This window comes from Ambystoma mexicanum, chromosome 8, assembly GCF_040938575.1.
Source record: "Ambystoma mexicanum isolate Mex_15411 chromosome 8, UKY_AmexF1_1, whole genome shotgun sequence".
NCBI classification, from domain to species: domain Eukaryota; kingdom Metazoa; phylum Chordata; class Amphibia; order Caudata; family Ambystomatidae; genus Ambystoma; species Ambystoma mexicanum.
The window spans coordinates 384,025,647-384,049,092 of NC_090929.1; the positions used below are offsets into that span (position 1 = coordinate 384,025,647).

The window sequence follows — 23,446 nt, forward strand, 5'->3', positions numbered from 1 at the left end:
AAAAAAAAAAAGCACGTACAAATCTGAGATATCCACAGGCCTCTCCCATTTTGCTTCAGTGCAAATCCTAGTCAATCAGCCCCATCGTTTCCTCACCAGCCTACTCCATTTGCCAAGAAGTCTCTGGAAACCGCACTTCCATTTGCCTTCACCCTCCAAGCCCCTCATCCTCTGTCAAATCTGATCTTGGTTCTCCCAGTCTTCACTTCGCTTCCACAAACTACCCAGTGTTCTTAATGTATTGTAGTTGACTCGCTAAATCTATCATTCCTGGTTCCCCTTATGTGCTGCATGATATTCTTAGGATTGAAAACTGTACTGCTCTTTTAATCTGCATACAATGATAAGGAATAGGATGACAGGACTGGGTATAGAAGGCTTCAGGACATGAGGCTGCACCTGGCATGTCACAGCAGCTAAGGTTTTAAAGAGATGTATAACCAATTTGTACCTTCAGACCCTCAGCCTTTGCTTCTTGCAATGTTCCATTATTAAGATACAAATTGAATATAAATGTATTTTATGGAGAAGAAAAAAAAAACAGAACATATGCTCCAGGTGCATTTATTAAGGCAAGAAACACAAATCATTGCTTCTTAGCGGTAATCCTGCTGCTCATCTATTCATGTATACCCACCTAAACTATGATCTGCAGTGCATACAATACAGAGATTTAATATTTACATCTCGCAGTTACACTCTTTTTTTGTGAAAAGCTAGCTTAGGATTTGCAGTTCTTGGCATACTTCTACTCAATGCAGCAGAGTGGTGGTGGCGACGACAGCCTGGTAGCACCATCAGTGTGCCTTGATTGTGCAGCCATTGTTACTTGGAAAACAAAACTGGCCAGCGGTTTGCAGAAATGGCACTCTGGTTCCTTAAAACAAAATGAAAGCTTTGCCAAGAAATGGTACTTTGTTGTAGCAACAAAAGCCCAAGACACTTCGGCCCAGAGAGTACATCCAGGGTACTGTGCAATGACACTTGAGTTCAGAGGCTCATCTTCCAATCGCCTACATGCATGGTTGTAGAGCTGCAAACGAGTCCTCCGTGGCATTGCTCAGAGCGGGCAACTGGATGCCCAGGTCAACGGGCCAACATTAAGGAATGGTTTCTAAAGTGGAGGGCGGTCCATAATCAAAAAAAAAGAAACCCATAAAATAAAAAAAAACTCACATTTACAGGACAATTGTTATAATAGGCACAGCTGCACACAAAGTAAATCTGGTAGGAGCACAAGACACCTTGGGTCTAGTGACAGTCCTGTAGAAGGCCAGCATATGCCCAGTGAGGAGTTGACACGATGCCACTTCGACTTCCGCTACCAGGGTCTCCCGTCCCTGAAAGCGATCGGCCATGTCCACGTTGAGACGTTTCTCCTAGGTCAGTCTGTCTTGAACACTGGAGTCAGCATTTCGTCGTTGCCCTGGCACACTTTATCAACCACAATGCATTTATAGTTCCAGAGAAGCAAGAGGATCATTATCAAAAGGAAAAGCAAAACAATGATCGCCACAAATGCCTTGTTCCAAGACTTGCCTCTGGTTGTGGCTACGCAAGCCCTCGGGACACACGGTCCATGCTCTGGGTCATTGCACCGCTGGTAGTGGTCTATCCTTGGAAGATGAGCCAAGGCCTTCAGGCTTGAAAGGACAATATGTTGGAACGGGTCCTTTCCAAAGCTGCCCTTGACATCTTGTTTAGAATGTAGGTACCCAGAGCCCCCATTGGAAATTAATGTGGTCTCCATGATTAATCAACACAGCCCAATGAGGGTATTAGGAGGAAAATGGTGGGTACTCTAATTCCTCTGTAGGTTGAATTTAGGTGTGTAACTGGTCTTCTTCCACTGAAGATACCTGCATGAAATAGAAACAAGCGTAGAATGAGCACCGACCTACAAAAGGTGATCTTCCTTCAGGAAGACTCTACAAAATGTGTGACGAATCCCATACTTTAGACATGAAGCTCTTACAAATTACAATACAACATTTGAGAGAAGAACAGGGACAGCAATAGATCTTTATAAAGTAACTTTTTTTTTTAAACCAAGTAGGGACATATTCCCTGGAAAGTTACAGCATGCCTTAAAAGCAAGCTGCCATTTCCCTACGCTATGCAAATGTCGCCACTCATTCACTCCACGTGTAATATTTGCCCTACCACCTGCAACTCTGTAAGGAGAGTTAGTGAACTTTGGGAACACTGCAGAGACCAAAAGTTTCTAAACAGACACTGGGATACTCCATATGTATACAAACAATTCTCTCCCTGGGTGGTCTCCTTTACCCATTTGAACCAGAGCATATTATTCTTTCCAAAAGCTCAATCCGTTGTGAAAATAATTTTCCCAGGACAATAGTTACACATCCATCTCGCCATATATTCATGAACCTGCTGGTTTATAAGCAGTATCCTTGTTATCAACATATTCATTTACCATTAAACAACCTACAATCAATGTCAGTGCTAGATCTGTTACCTCATAGCTTAGTTATGTAACCAATCCATATATGACAAGTTGAAGATTAGACAAGCATTCAACGCAAGTAGAACACCAGTGATGGCCGCTTTTCGTAACAGGTGACAAAAATGTCACTTCAAGGAACTGGCAGCATGATGTTCCCAGGGCACGCTGGAAGGCAGGACAGTGGCCTGTGTATTCAGCATCACATGGCTGGGCAGGCGAAGCGGGGACCGAATTTAACTCACAGTGAAATAGGCGATTCCCACTAACGTGGTGGATGGGAAGCAACACGTCACTTGCCTGGGGCACACAATATACTCCCTCAAAGGCTCGGTATGGCTCAGAGGTCAATAGGGCCAGGTCACCAGGGGAGAGCATAGTTTTGTGCGCCAAGCTGAAAGTTCGTGCAGCTGGCAATTATGACCAATGTTACTGGCTGAATACGCTTTAAAATGCACCGTCACAAATTGTACCAAAGACTTGCCCAGTAGCAACCTTCGTTTCGTTATTATGGGCCACCTTTTAGGTCTGCAAAGGGAGATGGATGGCTCTCTTCACGAGCTCCGAGGGCCCGGTGCCAGCCAGCTGCTGCGCGATGGAGAACAAGTGCGTCATGGTGAAGCGGTTATACAGGGAGCCATTGTGTGAAATCAAGTAGTACCGCTGGGATATACATGTGTTTTTCCAGAACTTTTGTTTTCATAGCACTTGTTTTGTACACTTGTGTGCTGTATTACATCCGTTTTGTATTATTTATGCAGCTTGTTTTTTTTTTTGTAGAACCCATCTATGGCTGCCATTGCAACACAGGTTAAAGTATAACATAACAATGCTCTCAATACATACAAGTAAGCTGCGCTGTGATGCAGAAAGCAGTACTTTCAGTACTTTCATGGGCACATCGTGGTGAACATGCTGGGAAGTGTTAATGTTACGTGTATGCCTGAGCTCTGTGAGGAGTGTTCCATTCAGTGCGTTTCCCTCATTTGAAAGCACCTGGCTGCAGCATGCAACGAGACATCATAGTAAATGAATCGCCACATTCTATTGCACAACAGGATGTTTGAGGTGGAAGGGAGGGGTGAAGCAGAGGTACAGGAAGCGAATGGGAGCATTAGGGGGAAGGAGGGACAACGGTAGCAGAACAAGGGCAGTAGCAATTTTAAAATACTTGAGAACCGCTTTTCTAAAATAGCATTCTCAAACATCCCAGCAATATATTCATCAAACCCATCGAAAAGGGGTTTGATGAATATATTGTATAGGGTTGGGGAGACACAGGAGCCCTGGGGACTCTGCATATGATCGGTATGGGGTCTGCTGCAGCCGAAGGGGAGAAAACTCACATGGTTCTCTCGCTCAGAAAGGATTCTATCCATCTAATGGCTTGGGTAGAGAAATGAGCAGCGGAGTCCAAATGTTTGCAGAGGCCCTTGTGGTCTACAAGATAGAACGCAGCTGAGAGATCAAGTAAGAGTAGGTGTGCTGTCTTTACTTTCTCTCAGTTCATCCATTTGGGTCTTTAAGTCAATGAGGGCTGTTTCGGTTCCATGCAATGGACGGAAGCCAGATTGTCTAGCTCCCAGTAGCTTATGTAATTCAAGGTGTTTTTGAATTTGTAGGCCACTTTGTCCAGTATCTTCAGTAGAAATGGTACTGTCATAATGGGACGGTAATTGACAGGGATAAGAGGGTCTAGTGTCTGCTTCTTGAGAAGCGGGAGCACCCAGGATTGTTTTAGGTTGGCGGGGATATTGCCTGTAGAGAATGAGGCATTAATGAGTGTAGAGATGAAAGGTGATAGATCTCTGGCAGTGTCTAATTATCTGTGCTGGGCAGATATCACCTTTGCAGTTGGAAGGTTTAAGGGATAAGATGATTTTCTCCATCTCTATTGTTGTGGTTTTGGTGAAGGAGAATTTGTTGGTGTGGTCGTTGAGGGTAGCATTAGACAGTGACTGAGGCTGATTGTTTAGCAAATCTTTTAGTGAATTTTATTTGAGGGTGTTTATTTTATTTGCTAGTGCGTATTGGATATCTGCACACCAGGTCTGGTCCTTGGTGCAGGTGTCTGGTATGGCAATAGGTGACGTTCTTTCAATATGGAAAAAAGTTCCATCATACTTGAATTAGAATTGGCAATGCGCTCATTTTAAGAGTTTTGCTTTGCCAGGCAGACTTATTATTTATAGCGGCAGGAAATAGAAGTTAGGTTAGCCTTATTCTCATCGGTTGGGCATAGTTTCCAGGTTGATTCACTTTTTCCTCTTGGTTAGGCATAAGGCCTTAAGCTCAGGCGTGAACCATTTATTTAAATGGGCCTTAGGTTTACTTGTTCGCATTTTAAGTGGGGCAATTTTGTCCATAGAGTCGAGCATGATTTTATTGCATTCATGAACTATTGCACTAGGGTCTAGGTTGTCTGGTAGTGCGTTTAGAGTTGTGAGGATGGCAGGAATGATGTTGTCCACTGTCATATTTTTATTTCTGGTATCGCAGGATGGTACCGTGGGTAAGGTAGAGGTAGAAGGTCAGGTGGTTAAGAGGGTAAAGGACACCAGTGAGTGGTCAGTCCAGGGTAATGGCGAGATAGAAGAGATGGCAGCAGTACAGTTGGAGTCGGCGACACAATCTAATATTCTGCCCTTCAAATGGGTAGGACTGTTGATTTTCTGGGATAATCCTAGTGAATTGAGGTTATTAGTAGTCCAAGCGGGCAAATCTGCCTGATCATTAAATCCTAGGTTAAAGTCCCCTAGAACCAGCAGTTGTGACGTAGGTTTGGAGTTATTAGAGAGTAGGCTGTGCAGATCCTCTGTAAACTAGGTGAATGGTTAGTGATTGGGTATTGTTTATAGGGAGTTTAGCGGTAAGGGTTTCGCAGGATTGCAAGGTTAGGGTAGGGGCTAGCCTTAGCAATGCGTTTATTTTGGATATGATGGCAATGCCACCTCCACGGGCGCCCTCTCGGTCTGGACTAGTTATAGTATAGCCGTCAGGGATGGCAAGCATTAGTGAAAGCCCTGTCGCATTATGAAGCCAGGTCTCAGTTATAGCAATGAAGTCAAGTTGGCTTCAGTGATAAATCAGCTATAACAAGGGCATGGGCAACTAAAGATCTTAAATTGAGGAGCGCTCCTTTATAACAGTGAGCTTCCGTTTCGACTTTGATTTGTACGACATTTGGTGAACTAGTATTAGGCTTGGATTCAGATATTAGGGAATTTGAGGAGGCTAACAGTGCAGGGGGTGTGGGGGGGGGGATTAGGAACATTACATTCCCTAATGTATTGGGAATTAAATTCACATTTAGTAGGAGGGAGAAGTCTTCTGGGCAACTCATGAAGTTTGTTTAGTCTGCCACGTAATTTGTTATTTCTGTCAAATGTTGAGCTAGGCTGGGAGGCATAGGCTGGTCCTGGTGCAGCATGGTACTGTTATCTGGCATAGTCATAGTTGTTACTTAAGTTTGACGTATTTGGTTGGATGCTGACATATTTGGAGGGAGGGATGCTGACTCACATAGGAGGATTCCACTGTGGTAATCCTGGTTATTTTTTTAGAAGGAATGTATGTACAACTACAGTGCTACTGCATAGTCTTGACATTATGTGAGTCTATCACTTTGGGGTATGGCAGGTTCTTAGATAGTGCAACTACGAGTATGCTGTTAAGGCCAATAGACAGGCCAGTAAGCAAGTAATCTGGGTACAGTTTGCTAAGATAGTCAGGCAAACTGAGCTCAATTTACCAGAGTGGTAAAAAAAGTTGCAGGTTTTGGGCAGTCTGAGTGCAGAATTGCTATAGTAGCCCAGTCGCACAGGTTTCCAAGTCTAAGTACCATTTGCTGGGACAATCAGACAATGTAGATACAATTTCTTCTAAAGCAGTACAACATGTAGCAAGTTATTGTGCACTCTAGATACGATTTTGCTGTGAAAGCTAATCATTAAACAGGTTTCCTGGCAGTCTGGTTACAGTATGCTAAGCCAGTCAGACAATCTAGATACTATTTCTAATGCTATCTAGCATGTAGCAATTTCTTCGGTGCTCTAGGTGCAGTTTTACTAGTGTAGCCAAAAAAAAAGCGCAGGCAATCTAAATGCAGTTTCTAGTCCAATCCAAAATGAGGCAGGTTCTAGGGCGCTCACTTTGCAGGTTCTAGGGCGCTCACTTTGCAATCATGTTTGCGCGATTTGAACAGGGACAGCTCGTCAATGGATGAGGGGGTGTCAAACCACCCTGAACCCTCGCCCCCATCATGGAAGAGTCACGCCAGCACATGAACCCTCTCGCGCCCGTTTCAGCTGAGGGAACGCTCCTGGGCTGGATTGAACTTTGAAGGGGAAATGCACTTTCCCATTGACAGTTCATACCACTGCCATGCATGTCCAATGGGCCATACAAAGCCAGGGGCGTTTTACTCACCCAGCTGGGGTTCTGCACGTTTATGTCCAAGCAAGCTCTAATGAATCACCCCCACACATGGGTCGGGCGCAGATCTGCATCAGTAGCACTTCAACTCCTGTGTGCATGTGCAGGAAGCACTCAGCTTTCTCGGCCCTGTTCGTGCTGTGCGGGAGCAAGGTCTTTCTGGAGCAGGCAAGCATGTTAAGTGTTACTACTTGGCTAGATTGGCATTTTGCAGGCAGCCACTCTAGCCCTCTCTTACTGCAGGATGTTTTGTACTGCGCATCTATGATAATGTTGGGAGTAGATCGATTTTAATCGTAATAGGAAAAAAAAACATTGCGTGCACCATATTAATGTTAATAAATGGATGTGATATTTTTACAAGGTTTTAGTTTTGCATGCATTTAGAATTGAGGTTTGAAGGATACTTTTAATGTTATGTTTTGTCAGTGCAGATTTGCATACATGTAACAAATTGTGTGAATATAAGAGCACATTGTGCCATTTAGCATGAGATTTAAAGCACAGAAGCTCCATATAAAGTAGAAAAATGCTCTTGAATGGGGAATGCATTATAAGGGGGTGCCGTCATTTTGAACACACGCACATAAAAATGGACATGCACACCTTATTGTCCTGGAACACTCTTTGGGAGAATGCATCAGTCGGCAGAAAGGCAGATGTGGGAATGGCCATTTGGATCTGAACTGGAACAACAAGCGTGGGCCCAGGATTTGGCTTGGCAATGGTTGAGTGAGTGGCAGAAGATGCATCAGCCACCTGGGCAAGTGGCTAAAATTTTAAAAGGGCAACTGGGAGTGGAAATAACCACGGGCCTATGAGACGGTCATATAGATTAGCAGGAAAAAGATTAGAATGGGAACACAGGCCAAATGGCTTGAACTGGTGGTCCACACGCAATGAAAAGATGAGGACGCCAAGAATAAATATCCAGTGTCAGAGTGCTTGGAGAAACAAGTTTGTGCCCGATCAAAAGAGCCTTTTGCTAGCCCTCTATTTTTTTATTTTATTTTCAAATTTCTTTATTGGCATTTATATAAGAGACAGTTGCATCGTAACATTGTGCGATCACATTGGTATAAGTCAGGATTAATCAAGATAGGCCAAATAGAAATTAACAATTAAACAGAAACAACAAAACGTAAACAACATTAACAAGTCTCCGTATGGTCAGTGGCGTAAGCAACGTAGGAAGATCAGGCAACAAATAAGTTCAAGTTATGGACTGCGCAAATGTTCTGTGTCAGATAGCATGTTTCGATAGTGGCAAGTTACTCAAGGGGGTTTATCGTCATTGGGGGGGTTAAGTAAGGCCCAGGTGAGAGTTTTCCAGGCAGAAAGTGCCAAGCTCGTGTCTTCGGGGGATGTGGTAACCCCATCCTCCCAAGCAGAGGTTTCTGCCCCTATCCAGCGAACCAGTTCGTTACGCCACACCTGGTATCGTGGGCCTCCAGGTCGCTTCCAGGCCATAGCAATGGTCCTTTTGACCAGAATGCATACTAGGTCCATGAGCTTAACTGAGTGTTTGAACTTGGCCAGTCTGGGATACGTTCCGAGAAGGCACTCCTTTGGGGTCCACTCATATCTGGTCATGCCTGCCTCGCTACAGAGGAGTTCCACCTTCGCCCAGAGTTGCCGGACCTGGACACATCCCCAGAACATGTGTAAAAGATTTGCTTCATCTCTGCCGCACCAAGGGCAGTTATGTTGGGGTAGCCCATATATTTTGGCTATTCTAAGTGGTGTCAGGTACGAGCGATATAACATATTAAGCTGAATCAATTTAAATCTAGAGTTTCTAGATACCACGTTGGGAAACGCTAGTGCTCTGCCCCATTCTGCTTCAGACAATTCATGCCCCAAGTCTCCTTCCCATTTGAGTTTGAGATCCTGACTGCGGGGATTGGGCCTATCGATTAGGTGGCTGTATATACGGGACACAGGCCTCCATCCATCTCCCAAACTATATAGGAGTGTTATGAAGGGGTCAGTGTCAGGTTCTTCTGGCCACGCGTCCCATTTGGTCCGAGCAAATTTACGGATCTTTAAGTACCAAAGGAATTGGCCAGCCGGGACGCCATCTACTGACTGCAAGGAGGAGAAATCCCGGAAGGAGCCCTCGTTATATAGATCCCCCCAAGTGTACACTCCCAGCCTTTCCCAGTATCTAATGGAAGCAAGGTCTACAGAGTTCTGACACAGGTCGGCCAGGAGCGGTGTGTCCGGAGTATATCTATGTTTCAAGTGGAGAAGAATTTTAACCCTTTGCCATATCTGACGACCCAGGGTAGCTAAATATGGGATCCCATCCACAAGACATTGAGGGGCCCAGATGAGTTCGTTTAGCCGGATCGGAGCAATTGAGCGCTGTTTCGGGGGTGTCGTCATCAGCTAGCCATTTAGCCACGAAGCTTAGTTGGGCAGCCAGGTAGTATCGCTCCAGATCAGGGAGCCGAATGCCTCCCTGCTCATAGGGTAGGGTCAGCGTGGATAATGCAAATTTGTGCCTACTAATTCCCCACAGGAAGTCTTTAAGTATCTTCCCCAAAAGGCGAAAGAAGGGTGTCCTAATATAATAAAAAATGTTTTGGAAACCATAAAGAAATCTGGGGAGAACAATCATCTTGATGATGGAAGCCCTGCCCATCATGGATAGGGGGAGGCGAGCCCAAAACCTAATCGACCTGCGCAAGGGAGGCAGCGCCGCTGCCGTGTTGTTGACGTGCATAAGTTCAGGCGTGTGATAGATATTAATGCCCAGATAGCGGAACGTGATGGGGCGCCAACTTATACCCAGCAAGGGGAGGTCATCGACGTGTGTGTTTTGGAGGGCACCTAACGGAAACAGACAAGACTTATGTCTGCTGAAGTGTATGCCTGATACCCTGGCAAAGTTGCCGAGGACCTCCAGCATGGTCGGGACATTCAACTGCGGGTCCCTCACATAAAGGAGGACATCATCTGCATACAGGGAAATTATGTGGTCCACCCAGTCTAGCCTTATACCAGCATCGAAGAACTGTTTCCTAAAAAAAATGGCGATGGGTTCGAGCCCAAGTATATATAACATAGGGAAGAGCGGGCAGCCCTGCCTCGTGCCCCTTTGTATGTCCCATGCCGTGGAGATGAGCCGGCCAGATTTTACTCGTGCTCGTGGTTTAGTGTAGAGAACTGTGATCCATCTAACGAATCGTTGACCAAAGCCAAACTCCCGAAGCACCGCAATTAGCCATTCCCAGAAATAGAATCGAACGCCTTGATGGCGTCCAAAGAGAGCAAGGCATAAGATTCCCCTACATGAGTGGAATGTGATAATACATGTTGTAGCCTACGAAGGTTGGCAGTGGTGTTGCGGCCCGGCACGAAGCCGCTCTGGTCGGGGTGCACCACTCCTCCGATCACCCTGGACAGCCGCTTAGCCAGAATGGTTGTAAGAATTTTGACATCATAATTGAGCATCGCGAGAGGGCGATAGGAGTCACAGTCATCTGCAGGTTTACCTGGCTTGAGGAGCGGAACCACCAAAGTCTCACGCATGCTCCCAGGCAGGATACCCGTCTCGTAGGCTTCTAGGAACACCTCGTGCAGCAGCGGAGTCAATTCCGGCTCGTAGGTTTTGTAAAATTCGGCAGGTAGCCCATCACTGCCCAGGGCCTTACAAGTGGCCAGAGACTTGATGGCATCGGTTATGTCATCTATGGTGATATCAGCATCCAAAGCCTCCTTATGTGACGGCGGGAGTAGGGGCAGGCCAATTTCATCCAAGGTGTTTGAAATTTCCTCAGGGGGCACCACGTCATTATGGGAGTATAGTTGGGCATAAAACTGCCCGAAAGTGTCGTTAATCCCATGTTGGGTCCGATGTAATGTGCCATCAGCATCTCTTAAGGCTGTAGTCGGATGTTTAGGGTGTTCTTTCCTACACAGCCAGGCGAGCAGTCTACCAGGTTTATCAGCGTGGGCGTGTGCTTTATTGGTTCTGGTGATATAATCAAATTTGGCCAGTCTGTCCCAAGCTTCCTTGCAGGTGGCCCTTGTACTAGCAAGCCTGTCTTCCTGCGGTTGGGGGTCCAGGGTGTTGGATTCTAGCTGTTCTATTTCAGTTTCTAGTAATTCAAGTTCAGTTCTTAGGCGTTTTCTCATTCCTCCAGCCTTTGCTATGACCTCTCCCCTTACAACCACTTTGAGAGCATCCCAGACTGTGCTTAGGTGGTCAACACTGTCTTTATTCTCACGAATGTAGTTCTCTAGGGATTCCCTGAGATCTTCCCTGAACTCCGAATCTTTAAGTGCCTCGGTGGGCATCCTCCATGTAGGTATAGGAGGTCTGGGGCCCGTGACGTTCCATTCAATTACCAGGGGAGAGTGATCAGAGATGGTACGGCCCAAGTAATTGGAAGAAGCAATCTGGGGAAAGCTTTCTCTGCCAGTAAAGAGGTAGTCAATTCTGGTGTGAAGATTATGTGGCGAGGAGTAGAAGGAATAGCCTCGATCCCCTGGGTGTTGCTCCCGCCAGATGTCTACCAGGTCTAGGCGGTTCAGCATGACATTCATGGCGGTGGTAGCGGTCGACGGGCCCCCCAAGGGAGGAGCAGATCTGTCAAGCACTGAGTCACTGACGCAATTAAAATCGCCTCCCCAGATAAAGAATGTGTCTCTATACAGTGTAATCTTTGTGTACAATATAGCAAGGTGCGCGGGGATATTGTTGTTGGGGAGGTATGAATTGACAATGCATACCTCAGTTTGTTCGATGTGGCCCCAGAGTATCACGTACCTTCCTTCCGGGTCCTGTTCGGCTTTTTTGAGCTGGAAGGGGATGTGAGGGCTGATCCAAGTGAACACCCCTCTTGCGAATTTAGAATAGGCGGACCCGAACCCCTGTCCACCCCAGTATGATTGGAGCGTCGCGGTGGATTCCTTGGTTAAGTGGGTTTCTTGTAATAGGGCCAGCCCTATCTTCTTCCTGTGTAGAAAGGATTTAACTCTGTTGCGGCGTAAGTAGGTACCCAAACCCCTCACATTCCAAGTGGCGATCTTAAGGCGTGTAGACATGATGGTGGCAGAGGAGTTGGAGCGCTGAACTCATGGTGGTCTCAACCGTCTTCAAGCCAGCTTCGTGTGCTGAACAAATGCCCCCTGGGTCGGCCGTCAGCAATGCGCATTGTAATCTTCCTGTTGCCCATGATTGTTGTGTTGATATATTAAACGGAGACTTATGAACAAATTTAACTTCCACTCGAACAGGTGGATCGAATATGAAAGATAACTGTGTTGCCCCCAGCAGTCGTTCTGGGAGGACAACGCTCGGGGGCTTCCGCTACCCATAGGCCAATCCGGGCCGTGAGGTGCGGATGTGGTGTTGGCCATAGGCCAGCCATGCTTGGGGTGGGGTGGGTTGTGACAATGTCCGTGGGTAGTTCTTATAGCTCCCGTCCTTGAAAGAACTAATTGATCATTACAGCAAAGAGATCTGTTCGTGATCAGCCGTTGGGCGTCAGGGCGTGATCCTCTCCCTCAGCCAAATTATTGTGCTCCATCCACATAGTGGCTGCTGCCGGAGTCTCCATGAAGACAGCTTTGCCTTTGTATAGTATCTTAAGGCGCGAGGGGTACAGGAGCATGTATTTAAGATCCAGCTTCCGCAGTTGGGCTTTGACAGGTATAAATGAGTTCCTGGCGCGCTGCACTTGTGGGATATAATCTGGGTAGATAACGATCTTGGAGTCATTGCGTCTGATCTCGCCTCCGTCCCTCGAGAATTTGAGGATCGTCTCTCTATCGCGAAAGTTTAAGATCTTGGCTATCATCGGGCGTGGGTGTGATCCCGGTGGGGGTCGTTTTTGTAGGGAGCGGTGGGCTCTCTCGACGGAGAATCCCTGTGTAAGCTTGCCAGCTCCCACCTCTTGTATTAATAGGGATTCAATAAATTCCGTGGGGTCGGTACCTTCCATCCCCTCCCCTCCGGAACGCCAAGGACTCGGATGTTACTGCGGCGGGCCCTTCCCTCTGCTTCCTCAGACCTCGCCTCGAGATGAGCCACTTGTTTCTCAAGTGCGATAACTTTGTGCTTTAAGTCCTTGGCAGTGTCTGTGGTGTCCTGCAGTTTTATTTCCACCGTGTTTATTCTTTCCGCTAGGTTGCGGGCATCTTGGCGGATGAGCTGCATGTCTACCTTAAGTTCATCTATCCTGGTCTCCATGCACGTTTGGAGTGTAGCAATGGCCTGCAGCACTTGGGCGTTGCTGGGGTCGTCAACTGTTGCAGGGGGTTCCGTCTGTGTGGGGATCTCATATTGGCTGGACTGTTTAGGTTTAGCCCCTGAGAACGAGTCCATGATTGTTGCACCCCTGTTTTTGTTTCGTGAGGTAGACATTAGTCCCTCTTAATGTTGTGGAGGCAGATACGAGCCCTTAGACAGTGAGTAACAAGGCGAGCGTTATGCAGTGATGCACAGTGTTAGTCAGTGATGGCACCGGAGAACACAGGGGGGGTGCAATTAAGTATACGCTCCTGCGCAGGGTATTCTCCCGGTTGGGCAATGGAGTGCACTGCGATCTCTCAGCACGCTGGGCCGCTGTCCTGTAACCCTGCTAGGCCCTGCTGTCTGCGGCACGGGCGAGTTCCTGCTCCCCGGTGTTGGGTTAGGGTCTGCAAGTCTTCCGGTTCATCTGAGCGTGGACCGTTCCCTCTTCAACCGCGCGGTTGCCTGTTCAGGGAGGGAGGAGGGCCCCGTGCAGTACGCTGTAACGACAGCGGCAAGGGTCCGCTAACTCTGCTGCCTCTCTGGCCCACGGAGCACCACCGCACTCGCGGCTGGCAGTTCACCGACGGGTCTCCCTCGAAATGGCAGCGGTCCGCTTACCCCCTGTGTCTCCTCTGCAGCGGTCCCAGGGCCTCGGATGTAGTTCCGTTCGCTCCCCTGGGTAATGCGGAGGCTCTCCTGTGCGCTCAGGGGCTTCTGGGGGGGAGGGAGATCTAAGGGCGGCCGGTCCTGTGCCTGGTTTCCACTGGGGTCTTTCCGCTCTACTCACAGGGACTCCTTCGACGCGACCTTCTCCCCGGCTTAAACTGCTCTTCCGTCAGGCCTCGGCGCCGTCCGCCATCTTGTTTCTCCCGGGGGTATCAGTTCGGATGCTGCGTTTTCAGGGACGCCGGCTCCGTTTCTCTTCGTTCCTGCGCCGAGCAGGGCCAGAATCGCTTCCCCCACCGGAGTATGGGCTTGGAACTTGTTCAGGTCAAAATTTTCGATCGAATTAAGGATCTAGGCCAGGATCGAGACGGGAGCTCCTCACAGACACGTCTTTACACCATCGGCGCTGGCCACGCCCCCCCCTTGCTAGCCCTCTATAGCCTCATAAAGCATCCATACATAAACCGTGTGTGTCAGATTTAGCATTGCAGGTTTGTGACCAAGTGGAAGCTGTACTAAAGAATGTACTGTATGCCATGTTAGGGTTGTGCGTCTTGCAGGAAGAAACCAAAGAAGAGGGTTTGGCTTGTATTTTCAATGTCATTAAAATTGTATGTACAAGGGGATGGTGCCACAGTGAAGGAAGCCAATGAGATTGCAGAGATTAGATTTCCTTGTTTAGGGCCAACCCATTTGTATTTTGGTTAATGAATTGTAAGAGAACATGAGTGAAATGTGGGAGTGCGTTTACTGTTCCAGAAATGTGTATATATACTGCATCTGTGGTTCAGAGAAACTCAGGTTAGTTCAATCTCTAAGGAGTTGTCTAGCCTCTCTCCCAGCAGCCGTTGTGAAATAAACTTGGTTTAATTACATGTATTCACTTCTTCGGAAGTTTGCCATTTTAGAGTACAGAGATCCGTGGTCAGCCCCCAACAGAACCTAAGCATGATGTGTTATTACTTGGCTAGACTTGCATGGCATTTTTTTACTTAGCATATCAAGGATGAAGCAAATAAGTACATGTCTAGATTAGACCACATTGTGCAGCCAGTCTGGACATGGTTTCTCGTTGTGGAATTGCATTTTTAAAAGGCAAAGCTAAAAGATGCAAGTTTCTATGCAGGGATACTGCCATGTATTGGCACAACCAGCGTGGAAATGTAATTACTAGCATTATGTGCAATGTAAACATGAGTTTGTTCTTATGTAGGAATTCTGGCATATTTTGGTGCAGCCAGCATGAAAATGTATGGGCACAGCCAGTGTGAAAATGTTTTTATACTGGCATATATTGTGGGCAAATGCCTCATGAAAATGCATTAGGAAATGCTTGTGTGTACTGTTGGTGACTTGCAAACTGTCGGCATCGAACGTCTGCTGTATAATGCACCATATTAACCCAATATTAAAATTAAAAAAAACACATTGGCAATGCCTTCTGTTTGGGTTTTGTGTAGGCAATGGAAAGGCACGTGCCAGACATGGCCGGAGCAGTATTAATTGGCCATTGATGGTGGCACTTGCGAAATGGTACAAGTAGCAGTGCCTGGCAAGTGCCTAATCCTTATACACGAGTCAAAACAGTTGGCTTTGCCAATGCTGGTTTTTAAAAGGACATGTGAAGGACACACATTGTGCTTTAAAGCGAGTGGTTGAAGGCAGACCTAGTTAAGACATTTTTATCAAGCCAGTAGCATGTTGAAAACTCCAATTATGTCATTAACTCAGAAGAATGCTTAATAAAACTGACATGCCCTCAAGTCCATTCGATGGGAAGTCATGATTAAAGAGAGCTCAAAGAGTTCCCACAAGGAGGTGTTTTGGGCAGGGAGGGGCAGGAACTTAGTGGGAATGGCCATAGGGATTAGAATGGTCCTGGGTTGTCAATGGGTGGGCAAAGAACCATGCAACACCTTGAAGCTGGGTGTTCCTCGTTATGTGCCATTTCTCTCGATTTGGGCTCAAATGCAATAGCAGGGTCTTTAAAGGTGGTGCCATTTATAGCAAAAAACTATGGCCACCGTTCTCACAGGGAGTCGGACACAAATTAGTGGCATAATCAGTCTAGAGATCCTGCAAGTGACACTTTGTTTTGCGCCATCGCGTGACCAGCCAGGAGGGAACCGAGCTGAGGCATGTCCCCGCCACTGCTGCACACCCGGGTTGAGGACCTGAACGCTCAACAAAACCTGTGTCTGCACTAGTCCATTGTGATGACATCCACAGGAGAGAAAACCTCCAGCCTTCTGCTCGAAAGAAGTGGCCGAAAATGGCCTTCTCTACAGTAACAGCCATCACAAGGAATGCCCACCTCTGCAGCTACTCACTTTGTCGCTACGCTTGTCTTGGGGAGTGGAGGCCATGTCCAGCAGCTGGTGTCCATAGAGATTTTGTATCACCGGAACCCTGCAGCAGAATGTCTGCAGCTCAGACAGCTAGAAACGTACACAACCACGCCCCTAGCATGTTCACCTTCACCTTGGCGTAAAACTCCATCGCAGAGATCGTATGAAGTCTGACTCTCGGTTGTGGCTTCTCCCCACCACAATCCACTCAAACACGCGACAGCACGGAGTTGCAGCGGCAAACATGTCACGCACATGTAACAGAGCAGACATTGACGGGAATGCTCATTCAAACTTTTTATTAATTAGCAGTATTTTAGCAAATTCATCACCCAAGTATATTTTGTTTGAAATGTTATATATACCTAATTTCCATATTATCAGTCGAAATATATGTTTTTATACAACAAACTTCGTTTTGTACAGCCCCCAGGAAGGACATACTGAAGGCAGCATGGGAGAGAAGATGGACCAGCCATCCCCTTTGGAAGCTAGAGAGCTTCCTTAGAGACAGCCAGCCAAGTTAGCTGCCTACATTTAAGAGTTTAGAGTTCTGAGATGGACAGGAAGGGGTGGGATTAGCATGGCTAGGGGCAGGGAATGAAAGGGATTCAATAACCAAATACCAAAATACCAAATACACTGTATCCCTCCTCAAATGCCATCCCCATTATTTTAATGACAATAGTTTTGGCTTAATGCTACAACTTTCAGCACCACCGAATAGCCCAAACTAAAAATAAAAATTATATAATATGTTGATCCTGAAGAAAACAAGTCAATACCTTAATTTGGCTAACAAATGATTTATTTTGCACATTTGCAAGCTTTCGTGGATTGTCTCCACTTCCCCAGGCAGAGATGAGATGAAGCACTTGAAAAACATCACAGTATTACAAAATGATCCCTCATGCAGATACCCTGTTATCTGTGCCCCTCTAGCCCCAATTTGTAGTTTTGCTCAGAAAGGCATGTGATGTTCAACTCCCCCACACATTGCAATCATCAAGGCCTAAACAGTACACTGTGTTAAATAGGGCAAAGTGGAGAGCCAGGGGCGAAAGGAGAAAAAGAAAAAAAAAAAAAAACACCCGTTTAGTGTGCTCTCAGTAAACAGGAGGGGTTAGTTAGGTGTCAGCCATTGTATGTGCAGTCCAGTTGAAGTTCGGTATGTCAGGCCAGTCCCTTTACAAGTTCAGTGGTAGCACAATCATCAACATACCGAGCTTGTGCCTCTAGATGTCTGAAAGGGGATTATACAGCCAGTTTATTTGTTAGACCGTTGACCCCTCTGTAAGAGGGGTAAGGAACTCCAGCCCATCCTGCAACAAGATGAACGTCTGAGAGTTTATCCCGAGATGCTCCTCCTTGCTTGCAGACAACCAGCCAATCTGAATTGACTGATGGTTAGAAGCAAACTACACACAAATAGCACAGATTATGAAACTGTAATTTGCAGAGATAAGATGCCTACCATGCCTGCATATCAACATTACAGACACAATAAAAATACCCCACTGGGCAGGACTACAAAATTATGGGACGTTTACGTGTGTATCCAGCAATATTGTTTACTTTATTATCTATGTTGGGGAAACCGGTTTACCTCTACATAAATCAAAGCGTGAAGCGATGTACTAACGAGAGTCCACTGGATGAGCATTGTTCAGAAGCTAATCATACCCTCGATGATCTCAAGCTTGCTGTACTCCGGACAAAGCCAGAAAAACCAATGAATTCAAATGCATGCACATTTTCAATACACTGGCAGGGAGCTTGAACACACATCACGGTTTCATGAGTCACTATTCCGACACCAAGATACAGGGATCACAACATCCAGACCCAACACTTCCCCCATCATTTTTTCCAAAGCCATTGACATTCAAATGGCACTGCACCAGCCCCAGCAATGAATTGTCAAACTCCCTCCAACCCAGTCCCATCTGCCAAAAGCTTTCCATGGCCTTTGTCCCTAGTCAAACTCACCCTTTCCTCTCGATTGGGATGAAACAGAATCCAGATACGGTATTTGACACAAAGTAACCATACTATGCTTCACGGGTCACAGGCCCAACAGATAAACTGGCTGTATATCCCCTCTTTCATATTTCTAGAGGCACAGGCCTGATATGTTGATGATTGCACTCCCACTGATCTTGCAAATGGACTGGCCTGACATACCAAGCTTCAACTGGACTGCACATACAACCTAACCAACCCCTCCTGAGAGCACACTAACAGCGTGGGCTATTTTGTCATGTATTTTCCCTGCTCTCCACTTTGTCCTATTTAACAAGTGTACCATTTAGGCCTCGATGATTGCAACGTGTGGGGGAGTTAAACATCCACATGCCTTTCTGAGCAAAACTACAAATCAGGTACAGCCAGGCACAGAAAACAGGGTATCTGCAGGAGGGGCTAATGAAAGCCGTGATATTTTTCAAATGTTTCATTTCATCTCTGCCTGAGGAAGCAGAGACATTCACCGTAAGCTTTTAAATATGCAAAAATAAATCACTTTGTTAGCCTAATTAAGGTATTGGCTCATTTTCTTCTGAACAACATTCTATTCAACCCTTGGCTAACAGTACAAGCAGTACAATTGTCAGAGGACATGTACATACTTTCTTTGCATTCCTTATTGCTTCTTAATCACACACCAATCCCTTTTAGAGAGATTAATTTCAAGACTCATGAAACATGTCTTATGGAATCCATTTTCTCTTTTATTCATATTTTCTTTTCTCTCTTCAAGATATCAGATTCATAGATATAGAGACAGTATACACAAACTGACAATCATTGATACAATCTTTAAAATTCTTACAATTTGTAAAAATAAAGTCAGCTAATCCAATTCCATCCTATATCATTAAAAAAAAACATTGTAAACACCCATTCCCTATACCTCAATTACATCCATCCTCATTCAGAACCAAACAATCATACTGTGCAAAATATGCTGTTGTAAACCTTTATTTCTAAACACGTAAGGACTTTCTATTAGACCTGTATTCTCAACTGCTAAAATTATTGAAATAACTTTTACTCTTTGCATCTGTCAAATTGATTTCCGGAGTTGAAACACCATCCTCCCAATTTAACCTTACAATAGAAGACACCTAATGGTGTCTCAGTCTCTCTCTATTCTGGTTCATTTCGTATTATCACTCAAAAAGTTAAATCAAGACCAATTTTATCTGTCTAAAGGTTTGTGGAACCATCCACCTTCACTGCAAAACCCAAAACCCACCTGCGACAACACTAAGTCAGAAGGAGAGAGGTACAGTACAAAGGCCACAACATGGTGTGGCCAAAGACCGTGGAAAGCCACATTTAGCTCTATATATCAAATCATGGACCCAATCCTAGAAGAGCTCGGGCCTGTCTAACCAAAAGATGCTATTATTTCTATGTAAACGTTTGGCATTGAATTACAAAAAGGGGAACATAACTACCATACCTATCCTGTAAGCACATCCATATTCAATTGGAGGATGTTCTTTGCCTGGAGCGGGCCCCAGGCTATCACAGTTTCTCTGTAGCCAAAAGGAAAGACTGACACTCTGCTACAATGTTCGTGCAACTACTGTGCATGCCAAGCTTGCACACATGTAGGTCTGTGGTATATAAAACAAATAAAGAATACTAAACGTAACTATGCAATTAGCCATTCAGTACTTCCAAGGAATACCTCACATTTGGTTAACTTTGCAATAGGGATCTGGGTAACACTCAGCAGGGAGATACCGTAACTAACCCATGTGGCGGCAAATTGCTGCACAATTCTGCGCTGTAGGTGAACAGGTTGGCCAAACAGGAGCTCACCCCAATGGCATCTGTTGGAAGATTAACAAAAAAAAGTGTCCGAGAGTGCTTGCAAAAAAGTATCCCTTTGCAGCCATAATTGAAAATTGTTACACCATCCACTGGTCACCTTACGCACACGAATACCCGTGCAGCCACTAAGCCCTCCATCTCAGATCCTGATCTGCCTTCCCCTTCTGACCTCATGTCCTCACTCCATCAAGCAGCGGCGCACACGAGGGCATCTAACGCGCTATGGTCATACTCACCCATTGCAACATTGGCAGCTGCCCTGGCGTCTTGGAGACAGTCGACGGAGATGTCAGCTTTTTTTCTTTGCTTCATCACGCCCCCAGGAAGACCCAGCAGAGTTTCGAAAACTTGGGTCATGTGACAAGGAAACGTACTACATCATCGGTCATGTGACACTCCTAGGCCCCTTCAAAACCGGAGAGGGAACGCTCATTCAGTGCTTCACAGCTGACCCAATCAGGTACTGTTCGGCGTCTTCCTGCCTCCACATCTTGATTCTGGACTACGGACTGTTCTTCTTGGATTCCTCTGTCAAGCCCTTGGATACTGTTTTGCTCTGCTGTTTCAGGACCTTTGAACTGTGTTTTTGGATTCCTTTGGATTACCCCTGGTTTTGACGAACTTGGCTGGCTTTTGACCTTGGAACTCTCAATGGACTGTTTTCGGATTTCCTCTTCCGTTACCTTTTGGAGTACCCTTTCCATACAGGTTTTACAGTGCCTATTTCTACAAAAATCTACTCCTACCCGCTGCCGCTTGCTACACTCTGCAGCCACACGGAACACCTCCATTCTCATCTGTGCTCTTCCCGTCCCCAGACCTTTGGTAAGCCCCTGATATTTGTTACCTCGCTATTCAGTGTATGGTTTGCCATTGTACTGACCCATTGCTTGCTTTACAACGGTTGAGGGGGTCACCGGTGTTCTTCGGCAAAAAACCTGTGGCCTCAAGGATCGCTCAGGAAGTTGTTTGTATCTTTCTGAGTGGAACTTGTGGACAGAGGCCCCATAATCTTCACGACCATCAGAATGTGCACATCCATCTACGCTTTTACAGCCTGCTTTCTTTACCCAGTCATACAGGTACACCTGTGACCTTTAGATTTTGTTAACACTATATCCAACGGACCCATTTAGCAGCCCATAACCTTGTCCTGCATTCCATGGTATAAGACCAATTGGGACCAGTCCTACTGATCCAAACCGACAGCAACAAAGGTTACACAGTAGCAACCACAACTAAGGGCTAATTGGAGGCAGGTCATCGACAGCAGCAACAAGCCGGTTGCTGCTCCCGGAGCTCCTCTGGCGGGCAACTCAGCCAGAATCAAACAATCTATGCCTCGTCCTTCCGTGTTCGTGCTGTGAACGGAATAGGAAATGAGCGAGGGCAAAAAGTCTAGGCCCAAAAGTCTGACCCCTATTTCTTCGCAGATATATGTGGGCGGGGAGAGGTAAAGTTAAGTATAGCGGTAAGGTGGGGGGCATCCCCCCCACATATATATTTGCAAACAAATGGGGAAAAAAAATAATAAAAAAATAAAAATAAAAAAAAAAAGATCCTCCATCCCAATAGTGCTGGCTTACCTTTGTGTGGGCGAACATTGTACGATGATGCTCACTCGAAACGCAGCATACCAACTCTGCATCCCTAACCATGCAGATTTAAACCGTCTGGAGGAACAGCACAAAACTGGCCCATTGATTGTCAGAGTTATTTATATGTTTTTTCTGAGCCCTTAATGAGCAGCCTATTAGAGTGCGAAAAAGGAAAACACCTCGTATGGCCCGTTACTTCAAACTGACAGACTGGGGTAGTGTTAAGACGGATTTCTGAACTCTGTCCTGGTGGCGCAGAAGTTCAGAAGGCCAACCTAATTACTTTGAACAGGGTAACCTCTGGACGAGCCAGACCAATCAAGGTAGCGATCGCGGCGGTCAAGACTAGGTCTCAAGAGGGGTGAGGGTGACTGAAAGCCCGCAATGAGCACACAAAGCAAGATCCCTTACAAACTACTCCAAACAGTTGTTATATTAAAAATATATACACATTTATTTCAAGGCCTTTAAAACAATGACCGTAGCGAGAAAATCACAATATAACGATAGTAAACCAACACATACCATATCAACACAATATATATACAAATACAACCAGTCTCAAGTCTTATATGCACGAAATGTGTAGTCCACCTAAAAGGGAGGGAAAACAGGCAGTGCGCAATAATGCTTAGACCCAGTTCACCTTCAGAGGCACCTAACTAGATGGAAGTCCGAGCCCTGCGAAGAGTGGAGCCTTGTGCTCAAAAGTACCTGCACGCGCTGGTGCTAACGGGCAAAAGGAGAAGCTCTTCGAGGGAAATCAGGCAGTTCAGTTTAGTGCACAAAAGAAGAAGAACAAGTTCCGCGACTCAAGCGCAGCCTCCACAGTGGGCAGAAGCAGAGCGCGAGTACGGAAAAGGGTGCTGTTTGACACAGCGGGGAAAAGCAATGGGCTCCTGCAGGAGGGCGACCAGATCCTAGCTATGCTACTCACCGGTCTCCGATGCAAGCAGACCCAGGCTTCTCCGCGTCCGTTTCAGTGGCTGGCAGGTTCAGAAGAGCAGGGAATGCCTCGTCGTCGTGTTGAGTAAAAAGACGTCCCAATCGAAGAAACCCGCACAGTTTGTTACCACAGCAGGGCAACGGAGCGGCCGTGTGTATCTGAGCCAAATGTACACTACTCACTTCAGACCTGGGAACGCCAAGTGTACGAAGCGTGTGAGAGTGACAAGGACTCGAAATACTACACCACCTGGCGGCGGTTACAGAGCAAGACTCCCGTGTAAGCTGGTCAGTCAGCTGGATGGCCCAGAGACGCTTCCGAAGGCTTACTGGCAGGAGATGGTGAAGATGCCGAGAATAGCTGTTCCCGCTATTCCAAGGGTCAAAGCACCAGTACAGGCCTTCTGGTTCGATCAAAGGTGAAAAGGGTTTCACAAGGTGACAGCAGTGCAGAGGAGAAGTCCTTCAGCAGGTCACCAGCGATTCCTCGGTCGAGCCTCTTGGTTGCAGGATACTTGGCTCCTGTATTCCTTCGTTCTTGAGAACTCAGGAGATCGACATGGTAGTGGTGTTCCCAGCCCCCTCTTATCCACGGTTCCCTTCGCGCCAAAACGGAGGGGACTCAATGGGAGATCCGCTCATCAACACTCACACCATTCGTGGACCAATCACGGACCACGGTGGTCCCAGGCATTCACACCACCCTAGACTCTCTGGCACCCAGGATGTGTATTGGGACCAGACATCCCAGCCCACATCCTGGAGGCACACACAAGACATGTAGAAGCCCGCGAAAGCATCCGTGTTTCGCGGGAAAGTACATGCCCAAATAAGGAAGGCCCCGGGTCGGCTCGACCTGGGGAAGGTGAAGGGAGCAAGACGGTCAGCGGACAGGACA

General features: G+C 46.5%; 1 long non-coding RNA gene across 1 annotated transcript in view; it reads right to left on the bottom strand.

Annotated features, from left to right (window-relative positions):
* Positions 1-548: 548 nt before the first annotated feature.
* Positions 549-23,446, bottom strand: part of LOC138471965 (uncharacterized) — a 62,758-nt gene continuing 39,860 nt past the window's right edge. Inside the window, exon 2 of the long non-coding RNA XR_011268539.1 lies at positions 549-1,859. This is a non-coding gene — a long non-coding RNA (uncharacterized lncRNA). The remainder of the gene's footprint in view (positions 1,860-23,446) is intronic.